General features: G+C 37.2%; 1 protein-coding gene across 1 annotated transcript in view; it reads right to left on the reverse strand.

Moving 5' to 3' along the window:
- The window catches only part of LOC104144068 (N-deacetylase and N-sulfotransferase 3), a 311719-nt gene that overhangs the window by 240158 nt on the left and 48143 nt on the right, over nt 1-23418 (reverse strand). The window contains exon 3 of the mRNA XM_068941749.1: nt 4733-4882. The gene's annotated coding sequence lies outside the window, so the exon portion shown is untranslated. The remainder of the gene's footprint in view (nt 1-4732; nt 4883-23418) is intronic.

Genomic DNA, 23418 nt, shown 5'->3' on the forward strand with positions numbered 1-23418 from the left:
TCAGAGTATGTTGTATTTGCACTATAGTAACACCAAACAGATTCCTTTTCTTCCTGCCAAGTTTGAAGAACTGAACTGGGCCCTACCAACTTAACGAGAAGCTCCTTCAGATAACATATTATGAAGACCACACAAATCAGATATTGTCCAATGAGTAATTGAATTCCAACAGAAACGTAAACTAGGACATATATTTAAAAGTGGAATTACCTGAGTAATTCCCTGTGTAAGCTTTGTGCATTTCCAACCACACCTACCCTTGTATTCCACAGTGGGATACAATAACAAAATAAAAATTAACATGAAGGATTGTTTCCTGTGGTTAGTCAACCTGACCTCAAATCAGTGGGATGCTAGCTACAAGTAAGGCTACATTTGGGTCTTCTGTGCTCCTTAAGGAAAAACAGTATTTAAAAACAACGAGGACTGACCTGGAAGTCCTTTGTGATGCAGTAAGGCTCCCCACAATGTCTAAATGTAATATGGTACCTTTATGACTTTCACCAAACATTACATGCTGGATGTTATCTGCAGCTGTGAATCAGAAACACCATGTAGCGCATCCCCTATGTGGTGGGATGCAACCAACAGCAGTGATGTCCCACAGACACAAGAGACCCTCACACTAGCCAGCAACACTGGACTTGGGTTCTATCATTTATCTGGATTCTATCATTTCTCTGACCAAAAACAGCAAGTCATCCCAATCTGATCCTCATCAAATGCTTTTGGGAAGGGAGACCAAACAACCTTCAAATATATTCTTTCTGCAGAGGATAAGACAAGATTGTGGGGAAAGAACATCCTTCTGTTGTTCCAGTATTTTGCAGCTGCCTTGTACAGAATCACTTTCAGAAGTGATTAAAAACAATTTGGAAGGTGTTCAAGGAACAAATGGAATAAAACTTCAAACTTCCAAAGCGCTCTCTTTCCCTACTGCAAGGGAATCACAAGGCAGAACTCTCCTGTAGCCCACCAGCCTACCCATGTCCTGGCTCTGTCACCTGCTGCTAAGTCTAATAAAGAACTCTGATTTTTGCTTTTCTTTTTTTTAAAACTACAATAATTTGAGGCACTAAATCTCAAATGCTGTGAAACTTATAGAGGGATTCCAAGAAAGTAACAACTGCAGAAGTTATTGAGCTTAAGAAGGTATTGGCTTTTGACCCCTTCTTCCCTTCCCTGCTATCTTACACATGTTCCAGGAAGTAAATTCTGGGATGATAGAAATGATATAAAATAGCACTAACGTATGTGGAGGTAACATGTACGTGAAGTAGTAGAAAGGTAATGTAACTCTAATAGTATGAAACAGGAAGAAGGAAGAAGATTTAAGACCTAAAAGTGGAGAATAAGAGAAAGGACGTTGTTATTTCTGCCTTTTTAAAGTTTTGTCTGTTAGCTTTTTTTTTTTCCTGTGACATTTACCCTTTCCTTACTTTCGTCTTACATTCTCACACACACGTTATACTGTCATTTAGGTCATCATTACATTTAACTGTACGGCTTCTAATCTCTCACATAAAATAAAAAAGATGATGCACTATGGGAAGAAATATCATCATAATAGTCATTAGTAACATCACGGATCAGATAGATTCTTATTAACAGTGAAAACAGGAGGGAAGAAAAAAATGCATGCAACTGCTGGCCAGAGTCTAATTGACACAATAAATAGTACGCACAATTTTTTTTTCAGACCATTTTCATGGAGCGCAATAAAAAATAAAACAAACTAAGAGCAATTCCTCTTCTCTTCCACCTCAGGAGAAGTTTGGTGGCAACAGCCAGGCATTTGTCTGAAACTATTTCAAAATTCAGCTTGGGTGACTTGGGACAAAACACTCAGTCTCTCATTATCAAGCTCCCCATATACATGACACAGCTACACTTTTGTGTGGGTGGGTGTGTGTACATCTCCCTGCACGTTGTACACATGTATTGTATATATCTCCATACACCGAAGTACTTGTTTACCTCGCTTTATTAGGTTAAATGCGTTCAAATATATAGTGGCAAGTATCACTTAAAAATACAAAAAAGATAAAACACAGTAACACAGTAGCTGGTCCAAAATAGCCAGCATTTCATTGTGAAAAATGAAAATTAGAATCCGTTTTATTGAAATTTTGTTCTCAGTACTACAATCCTTCTCAATAACTTTTACAGGTTTTTTTCCTATCACTCCATTTACTTCTATTTTTACTTCCAAAAAGGAGCAAAAAGGCATTGAAAAGAGCTAGTTTCTATAAAAAGAACGAAAACTCAGACCAAAAAGTGTCAAAGCACTGAAGAACGTAATAAAAATTTGTCACATTTCAACTGCATTGTTTCCAAAAGTAAAAAATTTCTCTGAAATGAGCAGAAAAATTGCATCCCTAAATTGTGACAAGGAGTTGAAAATAAGGAAAATGCTGAGGGCCAAATGCAAACAGACTGAATCTATGCAGTTGCACCTACTTATATTAACGCTGAAAGTGTTCTCTGTAGTACTTACATTCCTTGCATAATTTACATTCATACAGCTTGTACTTCCACATGGAAAATAATTTTAAATAACACTGGTTAACAAATCTTCTGAATATTAGCTTAAATATGCCTACTACATATTTCTAATTGCGAGGTGCACGTAAGGTAGGTCAGTTAACTGTACTGTAGCCTTCAGTAAAATCTGCATTCTCTCCTTTTAACAATGGTTCGTGGGGAGATGCTGCTCACTGCTGCCATCTAATGGTAGCGAGTAGATCCAAAATGCTCAACGAAAGCGAAAAACGGACATTTCTTATGAATTTCTCAAATTTACATGTGCTCATCAGTTTAGAAAGTTGTACTGCTGTCCATAGGTAAATTTCCATTATCCCAACATAAAAAGAATTGGACGTTCAAAAAACGATAAATTATAAGTGCCAGCAATAGTTAGAGAAACAGAAAACGGCATCATCACAATGAATGCACGGCATTCCAGGTTCCCACAAGACAAGGAAGATTTTTTTTTTTTTTTTTTTTTTTTATACCAGCTGTAGTGGTCAGATCCTTTTAAAAACAAAAACAAACCAACCCACCCACTTCTCTATAATGGGAATAATTATTTGCAATTCCATGCCTTAAGAAAGAAAGTATAAGCTGATGACTATTTGTTGTATATTTGTTTCCTTTCATTTCACACAAGCCCAATTAAATGCTTAAACATAGAAACTTGAAAAGCATTTTTCTGGAAATACCTAAGAAATGAAGGGATCATCTCTTGTTTCACTGAATTCAGGTGAGTAGAGTTAATCTTTCAATACTATATGCTATGAAAAGGGTAAATAATGAGGAGTGAAATATGGAAGCTGTTACTGAGGCAATTTTGAAGTACTGATCGAGACTTAAGCACTAGCGTTAACTGAATACAAGGTGAGTTAGAACCTCAGGGTATGTCTCAGTAATGATTTTGTTAGTTTGTTTCGAAAGTTCAATCGAGATAGAAGAAAAAACAAAAGCATATAAGGATGGCATAAAGTGTCAATAAATTTTACAATTTTTCTTCCCACAGACACTTCTTACAGTTGGCAAAAACAAACAAGCAAAAACCATTAAAAACAACTATTTAGCCTGCAAAATACTTCCGTAGTAGCGTTCAGAGCGAAGCATACTGTCTGTTCCTACATCTCCCATGACTTCACAAGAAATCACCTTTTTGGTGAGAGGAGTCAGCACATGACAAGAAATTGTGACATGGAAATAGAGATTTGGTGAGGGAGTCCAGTAACTATCAAAATAAGGAGAAGGGACAGCTCCTTCCTTGCATTACCGTAAGTCAGGATGTAAATACTGTAGAGGTTTTTTAAAAATGTATTTCTTTGAGAAATCAAAACAAAAATCCAGTAACATTTTCTGAGGAAAGCAAAGATTTCCTGCAAAAGCCATTTTTGTTTTGTTTATTCTAAAATAGAACTTTCAATGAGGTCTAGTCCAGATCCTCCTAGAAAAGCAAAATACTTACTTGTAAAATGAACCAAAAAACATGAGGATGTAATATAGTTGTTTCATTACAAAAAGATCAATATATAGACAAAAAAAGATAAATATATAGAACAGTTTTTATTTTAATTCCCCATCCAAAAAAGATTTAGGAACAAGTAAAATTTCCTCCATTCAAAAATTCCAAAGGAAGTCATGCTGCTGTAAATCTCAAGATACACAAATAACTTCACTTAGAAGGTGTGAAAAATACAGGGCAAGAGAAGAAAAAGGGGAAAAGGGTCAAAAGGCAGAACCTAAGTAGCAAAAGAAGTGATTCGACGACAACAACAATAAAAAAAATATCTAAAAATCTTCCATGGTTTTCCTTTAGAAGAGCAGAGCGAAGGGCCACATTAACAAAGGCTGGATTTACAACCTAAAGTGTATTGGCAAGATGATTAAAACATCTGAGCAGAGGCAAAGACATGGTGTAAGGAAGGCCTGAATTAAGAAAGGGTATAAACCTTAGGACTTAAAGAAAAGTAATGCTGCCAATCTGAACATTACTTGTGCTTTGTAGACAGCCCAAATGAAGACCTGCAGGCATACATAATACAGCTCTGGTCACTCACATCAGTGAGCCCATTTGCTGCTGCACTCTGGGCAAGCTGCAGGCTACAGACATGCTGAAATTAATGCCTTGCTAACAACAAACATCTGAGTGCTAGTTTTGAGTGCACAAAGTATGTGTTGCTTCCAAAAAATGTAAAGACAATCATTTTCATACCATATGCTTCCCGCAGTTTTCTGTGGAATGGGAGGAATCGGATGTAACGCCCAGCTTCTGCACATCATTCCTTAGAGCCAACTGCACAGCCTCGTATCGCGCACTACAATGCGCTGGAAGGGCACAATTCCACTGCACCACCGAAGTCATCTGTAAGTATAAAAAAGAATTTTATTCTTTCAGGACAGAAGAGTGGCCTGATTTCAGCATTATTATAATACGGAACTTTTTCAATTCTTCACAGTACAGACGTATCTTAATAGAAAAATGAATTGCTTGCTCTCTGATTTGGGACTGAGCGCTAAAACTAGCTGGTAAATTATTTTGGTATTACTATCTTGAAGGCACTGATTATATTGTATCTTCTGAAATGAGTATATCTCACTACTACTCCTTTTCTCTTTGTTTTGCATGAGTAGCAGCTCCAGAACCTACTGTAATCCAGGTTCCCAGGCCTAAGAGATCGCTCACTGGTTACCGCTGCCATATGCGTGTCCCAGCTACAGCAAAACGCAACTAAGGCACGATTATGGGATTCCTGCTGCATGACCTCGCTCTGATTTAGTGAGTTAGGCTGTCAGCTGTTATGTTCAGGTTTCTACATTACTTGAGATGCAGCTACTCAACAGAAAGAGCCCCTTTTAAAGCAAATGACATCTGTTTATGATGCTGTATTTGTGTACACTAGACCTCCTGCTGTTTTTAACATTTTATGAGCGTTTCGCCTCCAGGTTCTCAAGGAAAAATGATAAAGTCAGAAACATTCTATTTGCTTGCTTCTTCTCACCTTCCATCTTCTGTTTACACGAGGCTGCCCTAACGCTGTCAATTAACCAGGCACCACTTGGCTTTTGGAGGATGATACTTTATGCTCCGCTCGGGTAAGAGAAACGCTGTAACAGTATAAATTCAGTTCCTTCCAGCATGTGTGGAAAGAGAGGAGAAGTTATTCCCAAATTTTAGGTCAGTCTTGACTTTATGACTTCAGTATTGCTTTTCATTTTTATTTCTAGTGATAATGAGTCGCTGTCTTTGATCTGCATTTACCAGGTCCTTTATGATCTCTCTTCATTGCTATGGTCTCTTACATAGACACAAATACTTCTTAATGTGTAAAACTACCAGTTCAAATCTCATACAACCTGAGTTAAAAGGAAGAGAGTTCAAATAATTCACAAAAATGCAATCACTAGAAGCGAATATAATGAAACTGTACTTTTCTGGTTGTATCCTGCTATGATAAATGTTCACCTAGTCCAGCAAGCAGGTTTTCGTATAAACCAGCACTGATTCAACTACTGCTAGTACAATAAGAGGAATCAATGCATATTAACATGCCTGAATTATTTCATACACAAGACCCTACTGAGGCATTTGATACAATATCTAGACTTCCAAGGATGTTGCCTCTCTCCAGTAATGTTACTGGCTACGTGTAAGGCCATACTACTCTGAGCACAAGCTTTGATAGTCCTGTTTTTCAACTATCCACAAATATATCCATAATGTTTCGAAAACTACCCCAGAATAAATAAAAAATGGCTTTCCATCTCATATTACTGTTTGTATAATATATACATTATTTCAGCTAACTTTTTAATAAATCTTCAGTAAAATGTGTGAGCAGTAGGCAACTTATCTTGTTCTTGATTATGAAAAACAAAAATTCTTTCCTGATGTAGTTAAAATGATTAAAATTCTACAGAGATTAAGTTCACTACATTGCTAAAATAAGAAATATTTCTACAAAGACTGTTTCAACTAGCTCTTGCCAAAGGTGCTGTAGAAAGTTCATATTCTGTTGTCAATAGGACTTAAATGTTCTACAGAGGCACGCTGCATTGAAATTTTATCTTAGCTCCCTAGATAATGTATATTTTCATTAATTTCAATACAGCTAGGGCTTTAAGAAAGTAGAGCCAAAACCAGTAGCATGTCCCCTCAGCATGCAACTATATGAAATAGTATCAGCCTGGATGAAATGAAAATAGAAAGAAGAAATCGTCTCAAAAGCTTCTTGCTACTAGGATAATTACTAGAACGGCTGAAATATTTATAAAAGAGCTAATGTAACGAATGAATTAAGGTGACTTGTTTCCAAGAGAATCAAAGTTATGCAGGATCCCAAAGGCTATTTTTAAAAGCAATTAGGGACAGAATATCAGTAAAGGCTTTCGTTTCCCTCAGTCTGGTACCAGATGACTAACTTTGGGGATTCTTGTCCCCAGAAGGAATCTCAGAGCCCTGAATTCCAGGCCTAGGCTCATATACATGACGTGGGCAGAGGCAGGCACCTCTGTGTGGGATTCAAAGCAGCCAGCAAGCTAAGCAAGGAACTTTTATAAGTCGTGAGACTGACCCTGCAATTGCTTGGAGGAATAAGAAAATAAAAAGGAACAAGAAAAATAGGAGATGCTGAGTGTCTCTGAAATCTCACGCCTCTCTTGAGGCAAAGCTATTGCCCTCAGGCCTAAGAGAAGCCTTCTCTTTTCACTGCAGGACTACCGATGTGAATGCTTTATGCAGGCAGGCACCTGGGACATTTCTTTAAAAAGAAAATCAACAGAGGTCACTCTCTTAAAACACAGTCAGCAGAGGAGGAGGCATGGAGATACTGTGACTAAGCCTGCATTCACCACTTCAATGTTGCGATCGGTCAGTGCTCTAAGGCCAATGTCTTTCCATCAACGGGGCTGTGACCAGACCCGTTCTAAGAAGAGCCTCTACTTCGTAAAGAGCTCATTTTTCTCCCCATCTCTGGTGAGCCTGAGCAACTTCTGCCAGGCTTCCGTTGGAGGAACGCCTGCCTTCTACTCAGACCTGTCTGAGTGCTAGGCAGATAACAAACAGATATTGAGATTTTCAGAAGTAGCCAAGAACGCCAGTTAGATAATTCCAAAAACATCAGCAAATAGCTATCTCACTTGCTTAGTACTTCTGAAAATCTAGGCATTATTACGTCTACCTTATTATCTTTGACAAGATATCACTTTAAGTTAATAAATCCCTTTTGAAATGGGAATAACTCGAGTGGGTGCTTTTACATTTCTAAATAGAGTCAAGCAAATATACAGCATAGGATTTTACTAGATTACATTAGCACTGTAATCATGAATAAATTCTGTACCTATCTTCTATTAAACCTGATATACTGAAAAGGTTGCTCAAAGTTAGTTAAAGAATTAACAACAAAACACCTTGCAGTTACAGCTTGCCAGTTTGTCTCGTCTTCTCTACATCTGCCACTCACACTGAAAAACTCTTTGGGAAATAAACTATCACCACATCCTTCTCAGAGCAGTGAGTATGATGTACAAAATAAATAACAGAATTAATAATGCATTTATGTGCCAAGGCACACAGAAACATGAAGGAACTATTTCTATGCTGCTTTTTACCTCCTTACTATTTTTTTGACACGGAACCTGAAACCCCAGAAGACAGCATAAAATCTGCAAATTTTATAATAATCATGGCCTAGTTTAAAAGGGAACAATTCCTGCTTTAACATTGTTATTTTTTATGTGGACCCACAGATTCATCATCTTTAGGTTCTCTGTGTAAGGAGGAAGTCATGAAGGAAAAAAGGAGCTAAAGGAAACCACTGTACTTTCTCCAGAAGGTGCCCTGAGCCTTTCACAACAATCTCTTACCTCTAAACTGACCTAGATGAAGTTTCTCCCCTCCAAGCGTGAGAACTTCTCAGGAAGGAACTGAGTGCCAGCAACTGCTGCCACGGGGAGGGAGCGTAGCAACACAGGATTACCTCGCGGACGGAAACCACTTCCGGAAGATGCCCTACAAATACGTGGGGAATCAAAGAAATACTGGAGCCAGCTCTTCTTGCCTTCTGCTGGTGTGGGGGTGATCTCAACAAACTGAAGCACAGAAACATCCTCTGTGACTATTATCTTCTGCAAAGGTGCTAGAGGTTTTTGGATCTTTAATATTCTTGATTTCACAAATGCACACAGAAATGACATAGCTACTGTCCTCAAATCTCTCAGAATACATGCTATATCCATGTGATATTCCAGTTATAGCAGCTAGGGCTGAGTATTTACAGCAATTCATTTTGCTTATTAAACATCACTATACCCTCAAGCCAACTCCTACAGCTGAGAGAAGTCATTACATTTTTAATGCTGTCTATATTCCCAATAGTATATCAAGGCTTTTCTATTTTTTAATTATTTTTATTTTTCTAAACCATGAGATCTGCCTTCTGGGCACCTATGTTTCAGGTTAAGTAAGACTAAACTGATTCTGTAGCTATATCAGTGGGGGGGGAAGGGGTTTGTTTGTTTTCTGTCTTTTTAAAGTAAATGTCAAATCCAGCTTGAGCACTGGAAACACACCATATGACTGGTATTTGAGGAAAAGCTGTTGGCTTGTCTCTTCCCCTGACAAATTCACATCTGCTTTACGGCGATCAGTTTAGGCTACTGGATCACTATTTGGCAGGGTATTATTCTGTGTACGGCTCAATACTATACCATACAGGGCACGCAAACGAGACCACCTATCTATTTCTGTGGATTTCTGAGTTAAAATTCCAAAAGCATTTAAGGATATTTCTAAGCCACTAAATTGCAAGAAATCTAAAATATTGCTTCGCCTCAGAATACAGGCACAAAAAGCATATTTGTTCACAATTCGTTCACAATATTTGCCACTCTTCCAACACATTTTTAGTAATGGTTGAGCTATATTTAACACCAACCTGTTGGTCCTAGAAGAAATATTCCTATACTATGGTGGACTAGTAGCTAGAACAAGTTTTTTCAAAGCTAAGATTCCTGGCTGTCTTGTAAACTGCTGATTTTATTGCGCAGCCTCAAGCAATTCACTTAACGTCATCAAGCTGCAGTTTTCATTCTGCTAAACAGTTACGGCTTTACATTGATACTTTCACGGCCTTCGGACTCACCCAGCTCGCTACTTAAACCCATTTCTAGTTGCATGTATGCACTAAATTCAATTAGGTTTGCTATTAGGTTTTGGTAAAGCCTTAATGGATATTTGGATAATATATATATATTGGATAAAAATATAATGGATATCTGGAGTATGGATACTCACAGGTATCTGATGTAAACAGTCAAAAATTATAGCAATTAAGCATCTGGTTGAACTACAGCCTTTATGTTTTAGGTAGAGGACGCTAAATATACTGAAAGGCTGCATCTAATAAACCTAATTATTGGAGAACAATGACAGTGCCAAAGAATACAATGATATTTCACACTGTTGATCGGTACAGAGCTACAGAATTAATGCATGTATTGCGATTAACATGAATTAAATGCCAAGCAAGACTTTTTCTTTCCAGATAATACACAAAAATAATATTTTTGGTGTTGACTCTACTGGATGAGAAGCAAAGACGCTAGTAGGTCATACTGTGAACATGCTGGAAAATATAAAAACATCATCAAGGAGCAAAATAAAGAGCACTGACTGCCAGATTAGAAGTACATGGCTTAAAATGTTATTTTCTATGTTAACTGAAATTAGTAATTGCCTTTTGAAGACACAATCATGGTTTTGGATCTCTCCGATGCAACTATGCCTGTTTATACTATGTATGTGTAGTTAGCAAAGCTGTGCACAAAATCACAGTAATTGTATGTGCATATAACCAAATTAACGGATTATTTGTGTGCATGTGTAGTGCACTTTTAGGCCTACAGCCAGTAGCTGAAAAACTCCGTTTTAGGTGATTTGATAACTGTGTTTTACTCTGCTGTTTGCTGTGTCTGGATTGTTTGGAATTCATTATGTTTTGTACAAGTCAGTGAATTCTCACAGGTATCTGATGTAAACAGTCAAAAATTATAGCAATCAAATATTCATAAAAAAGGGCTTATGGCTTTAATCACGTCTTTTCCTAATTTCATCTGCAATCATAAACGTAGTGGCGTGGGAAAATCTTCAGTGAGTTGGAGCTTGATAAAATAAGGCTCAGAAATGAGTACATGGAGGTCAAATTATGCCTGTGAAGCTTTTACGGAAGAGGAACGGAGTATGTTGTTCCGAGACTGTTGCATGCATTTGCATTACCTTAACCCTCTTGAAATCTAAAAGCTAACAGTTATGGTTCAGTGGAGAGTTTTTGGCAGCACTGATTTTTTCCCTCCCCTCATCCAATTTAATTACTCATAGTTCTGATCAGTTCTACCTCCTCTGCCACAGTACTATGAAGTTACATTGAGACTGGAAAAATCTGACTACATAGGACCCAGCAACACGTTGCTTTAATGGGAGCTATTCTAAATAGATTATTGACGTAACCGTATGCCTTATCAACACCAGGACATTTGAGTACAGTTCTTCCACACTTCAGTATAGATCTTTCTGCCAGAACCTCTTAAGGTTTAACCTCTCTTTGATCCACTGGCTGCTTTTTCTCCCCAAAGACCGGAAACCACGATCAAGTGAAGCCCCTTTAATAATCTCACATCACAGCTTGTGGCTCAGAGAAAGAATTTTTGAAGGATTTAACACGAATAAGAGAAACGCAACAGGGAGATTTTACGTGATAGGAGAATGGAATCTGTTTCATCACTAGTCTCTTCATACGTGCTCGGCTAATTAAGACAGTTTTCATTGCTCTGCATTTATTGAAATGTGAAGATTCATGCATTATGTACAGTAATAAGTCACAGTACGTTTCATTTTTATATGCAACAGAAGAGCACAGACAACAGAAGATCCGCTTCTAAGCGGGTCACACAAATTTGCTGCTCTTAAACTCTGGTTTTGAACCCAGATATACAAAAAAGATCAGGGTAAACAGTGATATAACAGATACAAAAATACAATCACTTGACAGTATTAATATTAAAATAATGCAATGCTTTGCTTAAAAGAATGATTTAAAGTATTTTGAATGATATTTAGCAATTTAAAAATAACGTCCAAGTAACAAATTTCAGACTTAACTAACTGGCAGACAGAAGGACTACTAATCCAATCTAAAAATAACTTTGGAACTGGACTAAGCGTACACGTGCGTGCGTATTTTATCTCAATGTCAGAAAGTCAGGAAGAAGCAACCCTCATCTGCCTTTGCATCTTTAACGAGGAAGAGGTCTAGCAGGAGCATGAAACCCATCATCTGGAGGTTCCCCATGCCACATTACTGTTCAGTCACAAGACAGAAAAGATTTCTAGAGCTAGAGATTCTTAAAGTAGCTCGGAGATGGCAAAGATAAAACTGCACTGGCTATACCATGCATCTAATTCTTGCACACTACCTTTCTTACAGACATCAGTATAAGCTCTAAAGACCCTGCCTTTCGGAAGCACGGCTAGAGCAGGTAGAAGTAGACTTTAAAGGCCTAATAATTAAAAGCACGTACCATGAGAAAACCCATAATTCAGGTTCCTACACAGCTTGGTAACTCTTACTAAAGAGATTCAGACCTTTTCAAAACTGCACCTTTTGGATCGAAACTGCCCCCGCCAGAGCTCACTCTGAATGCGAAATCAGTTAAGATTCACCAGGCACAAATTTCACAAATGACAGGGTAACACTGGTCTTAATAATGTGGAAACTAGTGAATTTAAATGTAATTTACATGATACCACAACTACTCATGAAAGAAATGAAATTTACTACGCTCAGTAAGAACATAAAAGCAAGAGTATCTTCAGGCGTGTAGAGCACTTCATTTGAATATGCTCCAAGAAGTCCAAATTACAAGTGTTACTGTACCTCCTTAGATGATGGTATCAGAGGCTACACAGAATTTAATTCTCTGCTGGAAAAAGCTCACAGCTTCTGCCTGACTAGCTGGCAGAGCCAGATAGCTCTCTGGTGTCTCCTTCTGGGAAGCATGCAGATTCTGTCAATACTTTGACTGTGGAGAGCGAGAGGATGCAGAGAGCTACGCAGTCCAATGTGCCTGGATGTCCTGTCACTTTGACGAATGGATTTTCAGAAAGTGCTATTTGGTAGAAAAGCCAAATAGGTTTCGTATGCATATGTTACAAAGAGTGCAGTCTCATAGCTGAATGGTGCTATGTACCAAAAACAACGGAGGAGGAAGGATAAGCCAGCACCGCTCTATGAGTTGACTGACTGAATAACGGATAAAAAGAAAAGAAGTCTCAGGCTAAGAAAAAAATATGTAAACAATGTTCAAAATTAAATTCAAACTTTGTTAAAATTTTCCTCTTACTTCATTTAAGCACCCTTTTCTGGAACTGACACACCTAACAACACAACATGCAATGCGTCCTACAGCGGGCAACATCCTACTTGGTTACCAATGGTTTAAAGGTTGCTTTCACAAACAGTTATTCAGCTGATTACGAGTCATGTGTTGAAAGAATAGAGGATCTCATATACTTTTTATTTACATACACAGTAACTTGTTTTTCTTCCAAATTCAGTGGACACTGAAGAAATAAACTTAAAGAATAACCAGGTGGCTTTTTACGAGTTAGCAGATGTGTACTTTTCTAACTTATTTCTTTGTCTCTTTAAAGTTCAAATCCCAACTTTTACACTGTGATAACGTTGGGAAAAAAAACACTAAAATGCAGATGTGTCCAACTTGTAATCTTCCCTGTAATTTACCTGCCCTCATATGTGTGCATGTTAAGAACATTTAAAACATATGCACATGAGAAAGTGTCAATTATTTCAGCAAATAAGCTACCTGAGAGTAGTTAACTCCACAAATGTGTTATTTGAAACACTGTAGCTGGAAAATTTCATTTATGAATATAAAATACCTGCTCCTTGAAACTTGGTACTTAGAATTAACTCTATATACATATATATACACACATATATATATAGCCAAATCAGCTTAATAAATTTCATATAGTCAGGGAACTCAAGGGCCCTGCAATTTCAATTTACTGTGGAAAAGATGATGCACAGACAGAAATTGAAATGCAGCAGACAGAAAATCAGGAGTTGGCTAAAAAAAATTGGAGGGAGGGGAAGAAATGTGTTTTTGTGACTTGAGATGATGTAGGCATTAGCAAAGGTAATGTTCTGAGAAAATATTCTGCTACTGTTGTTTCACTCTTTCATAGCCTTTGTGGAACTCAGCTGGTGAATCCCATGCTGCACACATAGCTAAAAAGAACAAAACATAGTGAAACATGCTTCTATTCCTTTTTCCCTTATCAGCATTGCTCAGTCAGTTGGAGCACATGATAGCTAAAGGTTTGCAAAGTTTTGACTAACAGAGCACCCTGGCATCAAATAAAGAGAAACAGAAAAGACCTAACACAAAGAATGAAATGGGGATCTTATAACACGGAATTTCCTGTGCTCTGCTGTTTTATTCCTCAGCCTAGGCTGCAAAACTTTCCTTTTTAAATTGAATACTCACTTTCAATTTTTCATTGCTTTTCTGGTGGTGGGAAAAGATGTTAGGCATGAGGAAAGGAAGAAAAATTACAAGGCAAGGCTAAATAATTTATTGCTTTAAAACACCACCCACTGTTGAACTACTACAGTAGGTAGTGGTAGAAGTTTGCCCACTGGTTTATGCCCAGGGATGTTTCAGTGTCACTGTAGATGTTTCCAGGCTAAAACTGCTAGGCCAATGTATATCTTTTTCTCTCTTTGTGTCCTCTTACTAGCTCTATTCTCTTTCCAACTAAAGGATCTCAATCAAAAATTGACATACACAATTACTAGTGAAAACTTTAAAATACTCTGATTTTAAGACACCAGAGTAACTACAGTTTTCTATGACTTCAGAAGAGATACTGTAGAATTTGTTCCTGTGTGCTGAAGAAAAAGAATACTTTTAGAAATCTGATGGTTTTATAATATCTGCTTCAGTTCCCCTGGAAGCTCCATAAATCACTCCTGTATATATTTATATTATTTTTAAGATCTTCAGTTTTCATGTACAGTTGCATTACCCAAAAAAACAAACAAAACAAAAAAAAACAACAAAAACCCACAGCCCTTCGAATTAGTTAATCTACGTTCTCTAACACAAGACAAACCAGATTTACAGATGTTACATGTGGTATGAATGACCTGTGTTTTACATCAGCACACAAGAGAATCTTCTAAATTGAAGCTATATTATCATGCAATAGCCAATATCAAATAAACTTACATAGCAGTCATGGAAACAAGTTCAGGCTTTGAGCAGTCTTTTCACCCGTGGCACTCATGAAATTTGATATCAAGAACACACAGAAAGGAGTACACAAGTTGGTAACCACTCATAACACACACGTTTACTGTAAGTAATGGTGCGAGTTTGTGATATACGGGACACTTCTTCAACCTGTTGCTCTGAAGCACACTAGATATGGTTCTGCTTAGGTCACTGATAGTACAGATATTCTCAAATTTAAGAAGATACTCCTTGTCAGTTGACCCACAGTAACTGTCCACGTACACACTCCTTGCCTAATCCCAGTTATAAAGCAAAATATATCAGCCTTAACCTTCACGAATTTTCTGCACACTCTGCCAAATACTTTCATGGTATTTTATACTGAACTGTTTGATTTTGCATTTGCAATGGCTTAAGTACATACATCAAGTCACTGTTCAAGTTACTATTCCAGAATACCTGTTGCAATTCCTTGTAAATACTGTTAATTTGTATGCATCTATGTTAATTCTGTGTATGCCCTATGCAATGGACATGTAAGCACAATTACATTAAAGTTTTGGAGATGCTACTGTGATAACGCCATCTGAGAAAGAGTACTAGCTGAATGATTTTAAATGTCTCAACTTGCACCGTATTTTCATCTGCATTACATTATTTAAAATAGATTTTTTTTAATATTGAAACAAAAGAGTTAGCTAACCATACCAACCATTTCTGTTCATTTTATTAAGACTACTAATATACTATTGAAAAAGAATCAAATGTATAAAAGAATGCAGAAACCAGGAGCGGAAGCATCTACATCTACATTTGGAGAAATATCAAAACACCAAGTATCTAAAGATCTCTGAAGTCATGGAAAAGTTCCATGCTGTTCCGCATTAAAATCATACCCGCAGGACATTTACATATACTGACAGCCTGTACTCCGAGATGTTGAGAATCAGAGTGGGAACTTCCAGAAGCTAAAAAAGCAATGCCACATTGGACATTGCCTGGATTTTGCTGGATGTATTTTTAAAAAGGAGCATAACCTCAGAAGCCAAACGAATCACATGCCATAAACGTTGTGCCTCATGCTGCAGTCCACATTCAGGTCAAATATATTCCATTGTTAGGATATACCACGTCTTAACCATTTCCAATAGCCTCTTTCAGACTGAATAAATAAAAATATTCAGACTGCACCTAACAGACTGAAAATTCTGGGCTAGGAAATGTTCTATCCAATCACAAAACTAGTGCAGTGTGGCGAGAAAGCATTTTACTTCCTTGTAACAAGTACACTGGCTTAGAGCGGAACTAGAGCAAGAACATGATGTCCTCAGACAACCAGGTTGTTTCTGCGTATTCTGAAACCAGACCCCTGTGATATTCTCAGCAGGTAGTCAATTAATACAGTAGGCAGGGATATTGTACTGTGGACGAACAAACTATATACAAGCTAACAATTGATTTAAAAACACCTATTAGACAAAAGTTAAATTTTGGAGTCTGTCACTTTAGGTTGAATTCAGAGATTTGGCTACAACTGATTTCTTAACCTTGTGTCTTCACATGTACATTTCAAATTAAAGACTCCTCTCCTAACTTTCAGAGAAAACATCTTTATTTTCTGTTTCTATTTACTTTCAAAAACAATACGTAAATAATTAGGAAAAATATCCTGGACCCGAACCTCTATGCATTCAAGCTACAAAGCTGAATGGCGTTACATAAATTGTTCATTATTTTCATTTGTTCTGTTTTAATGTAAATGTGTTCTTATCCCCTTAAATTACTGGCTTCCCTCATATTTTAGATCTTCTGTCTAAAAGGAATTGAGTCCCCTTTACTCCTGTTTTTTCTTCTTCCTCTCTTCTGTTCCCCCTCTCCTTTTTTGAAGGGAGAATTTTTTCTTCCTTGAGTCCTCATTTTACTTTTCATTTCAACAGGAAAGGGATAATGGGAAATATCTGGGTAGAGAATTTTTTTTTTTTTTTTTTTTTTTGCTAAGGGCTTAATGAAAATTGGTAGCCTTCTCCAGTTGAAATTTCAAACCTGGGAAATACTAAACTAGAGCAAATTATAAAATATGAGATATGGATGAATGTTCATGTTTGCATATAAATGCAAACCAAACTGATTCAGCACACTAATGAACATGGTTAGCCATCTATTCATAAGTAGCTCTTTTGCACTCAGTAAAGAAAAACTGTACTGAAGATAAGTATGAAACTCCTTGAGGGACTGTGTATAAAGCTTTTATTTACAGCATTTAAAAAAGAAGCTGCATGCTGTAAAGTTTTTAGAGTTATCATGCTATCGCCTCCCCTTCCCCGCTCCTCCCTTTCTTTCTGGGCACTAACATACTACCTGCTTAATTGCTGTGGTATAAATGAGCTACAAGTCCCTCTAAGACTTGTAGCTGCTAACTAGATGGCTTTTATATTTCGCTTTTGAAATAAACTTTCTCCAGTAAGCCCCATGGTAAAGAGAGAGCAAGGATCAAAAGAGTAATAAGGTAATAATTTGCTCAGAGTCTATGAGCAGTGAAAAGCAGAATGCTTTCATTCTTGTTACCATGTTTCTTGCATTTTCAACAGCTGGCCTCCTATGTCTTGATATACTTTGCACATAAATGAGGAGAGAATCATGTATTCTCTGGAACAGAACGTAGCAGTTATCAACCCTTTAGAGAACATTTCAAACATCACTGGACAAAAGACGACAGGAGGAAAGCAAATCCCTCAGTCTGGAAGATTCCCTCCTCCATCGCGCCCCCCCCCCCCCCCAAACATTTAATCAGCATTCCCATTTCACCGGAGACCAAAAAGCACTCTGCCTTCTCCTCTTAAAACACTATTGTTCTCAATAATCTTTCACATGATACCGAAAGGACTTTTCCTACAGAATACGTTCTTTCAAGGAAGAGAATTATTTTCTGTGATCGCTGAATCTCTAGAACAGGACCTGTCGCAAGCGGGAGAGTGACACAGTATTGGTTGGATGGCGCAGAGCCGTTTTGCTGTTGTCGCATAATAGTTCACACAGTAAATATCACACCAAAAAAAGAGGACATGGAAAGAAGATGAGAAAAGGATGCAAATTTTTAAATAACAGAATAGATCCTTATTGAAGCTTGAAAAAGTCTAAAAGCAGAACAACAAGTATTTCTGGACCTTATTCTCCTTACTCTTCTAGCAGTATAAGCCACCAGGGAGAGGAAAATTAACGCACGTGACCTGTTCATTAACAGAATGCAGTGCTGCTGACTTCACATAAACTCTGATAATCCTGGTGACAGTTAATGCCTGCTCAAGAACAAAATCTGAACACAGATTTTTTTCATTATTATTTCCAGTATCAGGAAAAGTAAACGCAAATTTTATACTGAAACGTACTGTGGCCACTACTTCGACTAATTCTGCCACTTGTTAGGGCTCAGATTTTCAGAAGGGCTCTGGTTAGCTTAACAAGATTAAATAGTACTGGTTTCAACTGCCATGTGTCTAATGAACAAGTATGCATACAAATGCCATCGCTTGTAGGCAAAAATATTAACATTTTACCTTCATATCTTCTTTAATTTGCTTTTTACACATTACAATTAACTTTCTGGAGCTCTCTTGAGCTAATAAAGGTCTATATAAACCAAAATAATCATATTTTATAAGTAGTTATTTTCATTTATTGGGCTCTGTTGGTGTAACCAGCTAGACTAACAGAGAGGTTATACAAATGATGAATTCCTCTCTTTGTCTCAAACATCATCTACTGTGAATTTCAGACTGTACTGCAAATTGCTCAACAAAAAATCACTTCAAAAGAATCACTTCATCAGTGTCTGAAATGAGGTAACGCCTATGATGAAATATAGGCTAACAGGACACAGGAGCATTCTGGTGCCGGACAGAAACTTCTACTGCATCATTTTCAAGGAATTCGAAAGAGGCTGAGTAGAATTATCAACACTAGATTTTGATCCTGAAATCAGTACCAGCATAAAGACAAATTTACAAAGAACACACCCAAACACCACTGAATTTTTCACAGGCACAAGTTGTCTCAACTGTTTTGTATCTCATTTCAAAGAATGAACATGATGCCCAAATTGTCTAGTATTACCTCTGCTTGTGCTGAGTGTTGTTCTCGTAAGGGAACACAGTCTCATAATTGGTATCAGATGCTGTCATGAGTATATTCACTTAAGTTTGGAGACGATCTAGTATTCTCTATCTGCCTACAGAGAAATCAAATGTTGCTCCATATCCATTAGCACAGTCCCATATTTGAGGCCTGATGGCTAAGCCAGGGAGTATACACGACAAAAAAATCGTCAGATGAAGAGAAAGTATTTAACGTTCTATATGCAGTAATACAAAAAGAACACTTAGTGTCATATCAAGAAAATATTTTGACAGGCTGTGGAGAAATTTTCTGAGGATATTTCTATTAGAAATATCACTGCTTTTTACCCAAACCTGGAAAAGTTATTAGAAGGCAGCCTGAGGAAGTAAAAAGACTGGATAATCTGAGAAGTGTTATCCACCTCCAACTTCTGAGTTAAGAAGAAATAGCTCATTAAAACAAACCCCACAAAGGCACCTCTGCACTATATACTCCTAATCCTTCTCTATCCTTCTGATAGAGAGGCTGACACATGGGAGTAGAAAAGCGCTACTTGCGCTGTGAAACCCATGTACTGGAAAACAGCTATCTCTATGGTTGCTTAACATATTCCAGTGCCTTGCTGCTTCTTTCAGTAAGCATAAAACACTGAAATAAGCAGAAAACTGTAGTCCAAAAAACCCAAAACACCACTTTCTTTTATCTCACATCCTACCAGGAATGCTCCCTCATGCGAGTACAATGTATTACTGGGACTTTTTATTCTGGCTTTACGGTTTTATCTATTTTATCCAACAGAAGCAAATATCAACTTGTCCTTAGATATTAAATTCCTTCCTTGTGAAACGTCCATTAGTAGCATAATCTCGTGGCACTCTTGAGCAATGTTGCTGACCTTGCCTTAAGCAAGCGTCCTCTTCACTTAGTGGAAATTCAGAATAACTGCTTACTCTTCATCCCTTGGCCACTATTACTTTATCCAAGTGCAATATCTTATAATAATAAACAGAGACAGAGATGAACAATGAAGTTCACTTCCAAATTTTGTGTGCGCCTAAACCGAAGTAAGAATTCATTTACAAAATTACACGGAGAGGAAATTATACTCTATCAGGTTTTGTTTTTACAAGCAACTCACAGTTTGTTTTATATGCAACTATGCCCATGTTTTCAAAGGTTAGTTTCCCATCATTATACAAACTAAGATTTCTGTGGGGTTATTTGAGCTATAAAGTGCACTGCTGTACTGATATGTAGTAAAAGAGATTACTTTACGTTCTGAAATTTTTAATTCCAATTACATTCAGAATGTAGAGAAGCCTGCAAATAGAAGAAAATAAAAAGGCAATAAATCATGGCTTCTGTGCTGTCCACAGTTTTCACAGGAAAGTTTTAGCATTTATTATCATTGTATCCAAATACAGGTCACCATGCCAAGATTTTGATTGCGCACAAAACGGATAACCTACAAGCAAACAGAGTTCCAGTGAAACTAAGCTCCTCTGACTTTCACTTGTATTCAGTGTTTGTATTCCAGAGCCTTGAGAAACAAGGCTATACGATGAGACTCTAGATTCAAAGTCTCAGCCAGCTGCCACCTCAACAACAGCTGGCAACATCTGATGTATTATTACTATCCACAGTACTACCCTGTCTAAGACTTCCCAGAACATATCATATCACTCACGTCTTATTTTTCTGCAGTGGATCCATCCTATGCAGAACACTTAAGAAACACAGAGAGCAGAGCAAGGGTGGAAACTTTTCCTAAAAGATTTCCAACTATATTCAAGAAACCCATTGCTACCACTGAGTACAACAGTGTCACCATGAGAAAGTAAGAAAAGGAAAGAGGTAGGTAGCTGAAGTGGTAGCTTCAAAGTGTGGGTAACAGTTTTAATAGTGAAGCCTGTTCAGTGATCTGTCAAGATTCCTAAACAAGAGATCCTAAAATACATTTTACAGGCTTGCAAATAACTTCGTTCATAAACTTACCGATACCAGTAAGTTCATACTTTTAGGATTACACTGGGGCATACATCCATAAACATTTAAGCTCCCATTTTCAGTGTCATCTCCCATATCTATGGGCATTTTCTCATTAAAAACGCATGTGTCTTGATTTCAAATATCTCATTTACAGCAATATCATTTGTGTAAGAATGGTCCAATCTATGGGCAAATTTTTAAAGACAGCTGAACACCTTTGCAACCAAAATCTCATTTCCAGGTAATCTTAGGCATCACTTTAAATTTCAATAAGAATCAAGTATTCATATAGACACTTGGGGGAAACCTGTCTGGTCATCTGTTTTTTAAACAAAATAATTTAAATTTCTATGTAACAATATGGTTACCATTACCGTAAATATTTGAAATTCTAGACCACAGAAAATACGATGAGATTTTCAAAAGCAGCTAGAAGAGCAGGCAGCCATACCCCAATGAAGATCAGCCACAAATGTCAAATGGGGTAAAACACAGAGGCATATCACGAAACTTCTGCAATCAAAGATTTCAACAACATCAAGATGAAACCCACGATATTTTAAAAGGAAATATGTCCCCGCCACAATTTATGTTTTTAAAAAAAATCAAACTTTCACTGATTTTTACTGCCATGCCAAAACATCAAGGCTAATAAAATACATACTCCAATTCAGTGTGCAGTTCATTTAAGTAAATCTGATCATATATTAAAAAGCATTAGTCTAGGAAATCTCAGTTAGTCTTTTACTGCTATAACTTCTCCTGTAAGTTTTAAGGCCACACACACAATACTGTAAATTCAAATTCAAAAGCACCTTTAGTCTTTTTAAAAGAACAGAGATTAAAACAAGATTACATAGGCCTAGAAAAGCTTACAGGAATAGCAAATGGTAAATCCCCAGTTTTAACACAAGTAAAATCCAGCCCTAAGACATTATTAAAGTTGGCAGAAACTTCGCTGAGTGAAAGTAAATTATTTTTACTCAAGTACAGGAATGGTCAGCATAATATCTTCCTGAAAAATATTATTCTCTTGTGGAATTACTTACTTTTTTGAAGTTGCATCTTCAGGGGTCAGATAGGTATCATCTGAATTTGCTTTCTTCATCATGAGGCATGTGCCACACAACATTTGCAGTAGTATTACTATTAGCGTGATGGTCTACTGATTCGGAATTCTTTAATAGGTGGATTTCTTTAATATCTTATATTTTTTGGCTTTTCCAGCTGTCAGCTGTGAGACTACTAGTCATTTGCTTTACTCTCCTATTCACGCATCTTTTCTTTTGGGGATGGAGATGCCTTTTCCTCAACTCTCTGTAGCACTTCCAAATTTCTGTGTATAAGTGCAGACACTCCAAACACTAGTTTGCTACTGATATTGTTTCATTTACTAAAAAAGTAAGCAATCAGACATACTCTCTGAGGGCACTTAAGACATTGGACGATGGCAACTGAGAAGTTAGACTAGCGAGTGAGCTGCATTAAGAAAGCTAGAAAACCAAAATTCAATGAACTCTACTTTTAATAAACTCTTCTGAAGAAGCAATTACAAAAATCATATTTTCACCTAATGAATGGAATTTGTCAGCCTCAGATTAAATGAGAACGGGAAAGGCTGTATTCAGTACAAAAACAGGCATGAAAGATGTGCGCAGTAAGTTATAAAGAGTGAACAAATGGAGCTGCTGGCCTCACAAGCAAAACAGCAGTTTGTCGTGGAGGTGAGAGCTTAATATACAAGAGGTGACCAAATTCGGGCACTTTTGCTGAATTAAAAAAAAAATAAATAAAATAAAATAGTGAGATAGTGCATTAGTAAGGTTCAAAGGGCCCTCTAAAGGTCTTCTGGCCCAACCCCCCCGCTCAGCGCAGGGCAAACCTACATTCCACATGAGCCAGTAGTATCAACAAGGTCCCATATTAAAGAGATTATTCAAGCACTACCTTTCCACAAAATTTCAGAAATCGTGGTTTTGATTAAGTTGAGGTTTCACTAGCCAAACAGTCAAAAAAACAAAACCAGAAACCAGACCCAAATCAATTGAAAGGAGAATGAAAAGCCAGGCACAACATACAGATCTGGCTCATCCAAATCACATTTGGCATTTATTGCAATTTTACTTTTTGTAATTAATGCACTACAATCATTCTTTTAAAATCTACTCTGAAGCTATAATCTCAGTATAGAATTAAATAAATGAATATGTTGTGGTATGAAAATTATATAAAATGCTTGGATAAGCTAGAGTACTTTTCTCAATGCATCCCTTGATACAGCTGAATATTATTGCACAGGCTATAATAATATATGCATCACAGTCCCCTTAGCTGACTCCTGAGGCTGATATTGCTATTCAGCCTATGCCACTCTGCATGTTAATAAGCTCCCAGAAAATGATAATCACCCTTAGGGACTACATTCAAAAAGCTGCCCTTTTCATTGAAAAAAGGCTAGTTCAAAAGCCAGGTTAATCC

This window comes from Struthio camelus, chromosome 4 (genome assembly GCF_040807025.1).
Source record: "Struthio camelus isolate bStrCam1 chromosome 4, bStrCam1.hap1, whole genome shotgun sequence".
In the NCBI taxonomy this organism is placed as follows: Eukaryota; Metazoa; Chordata; class Aves; order Struthioniformes; family Struthionidae; genus Struthio; species Struthio camelus.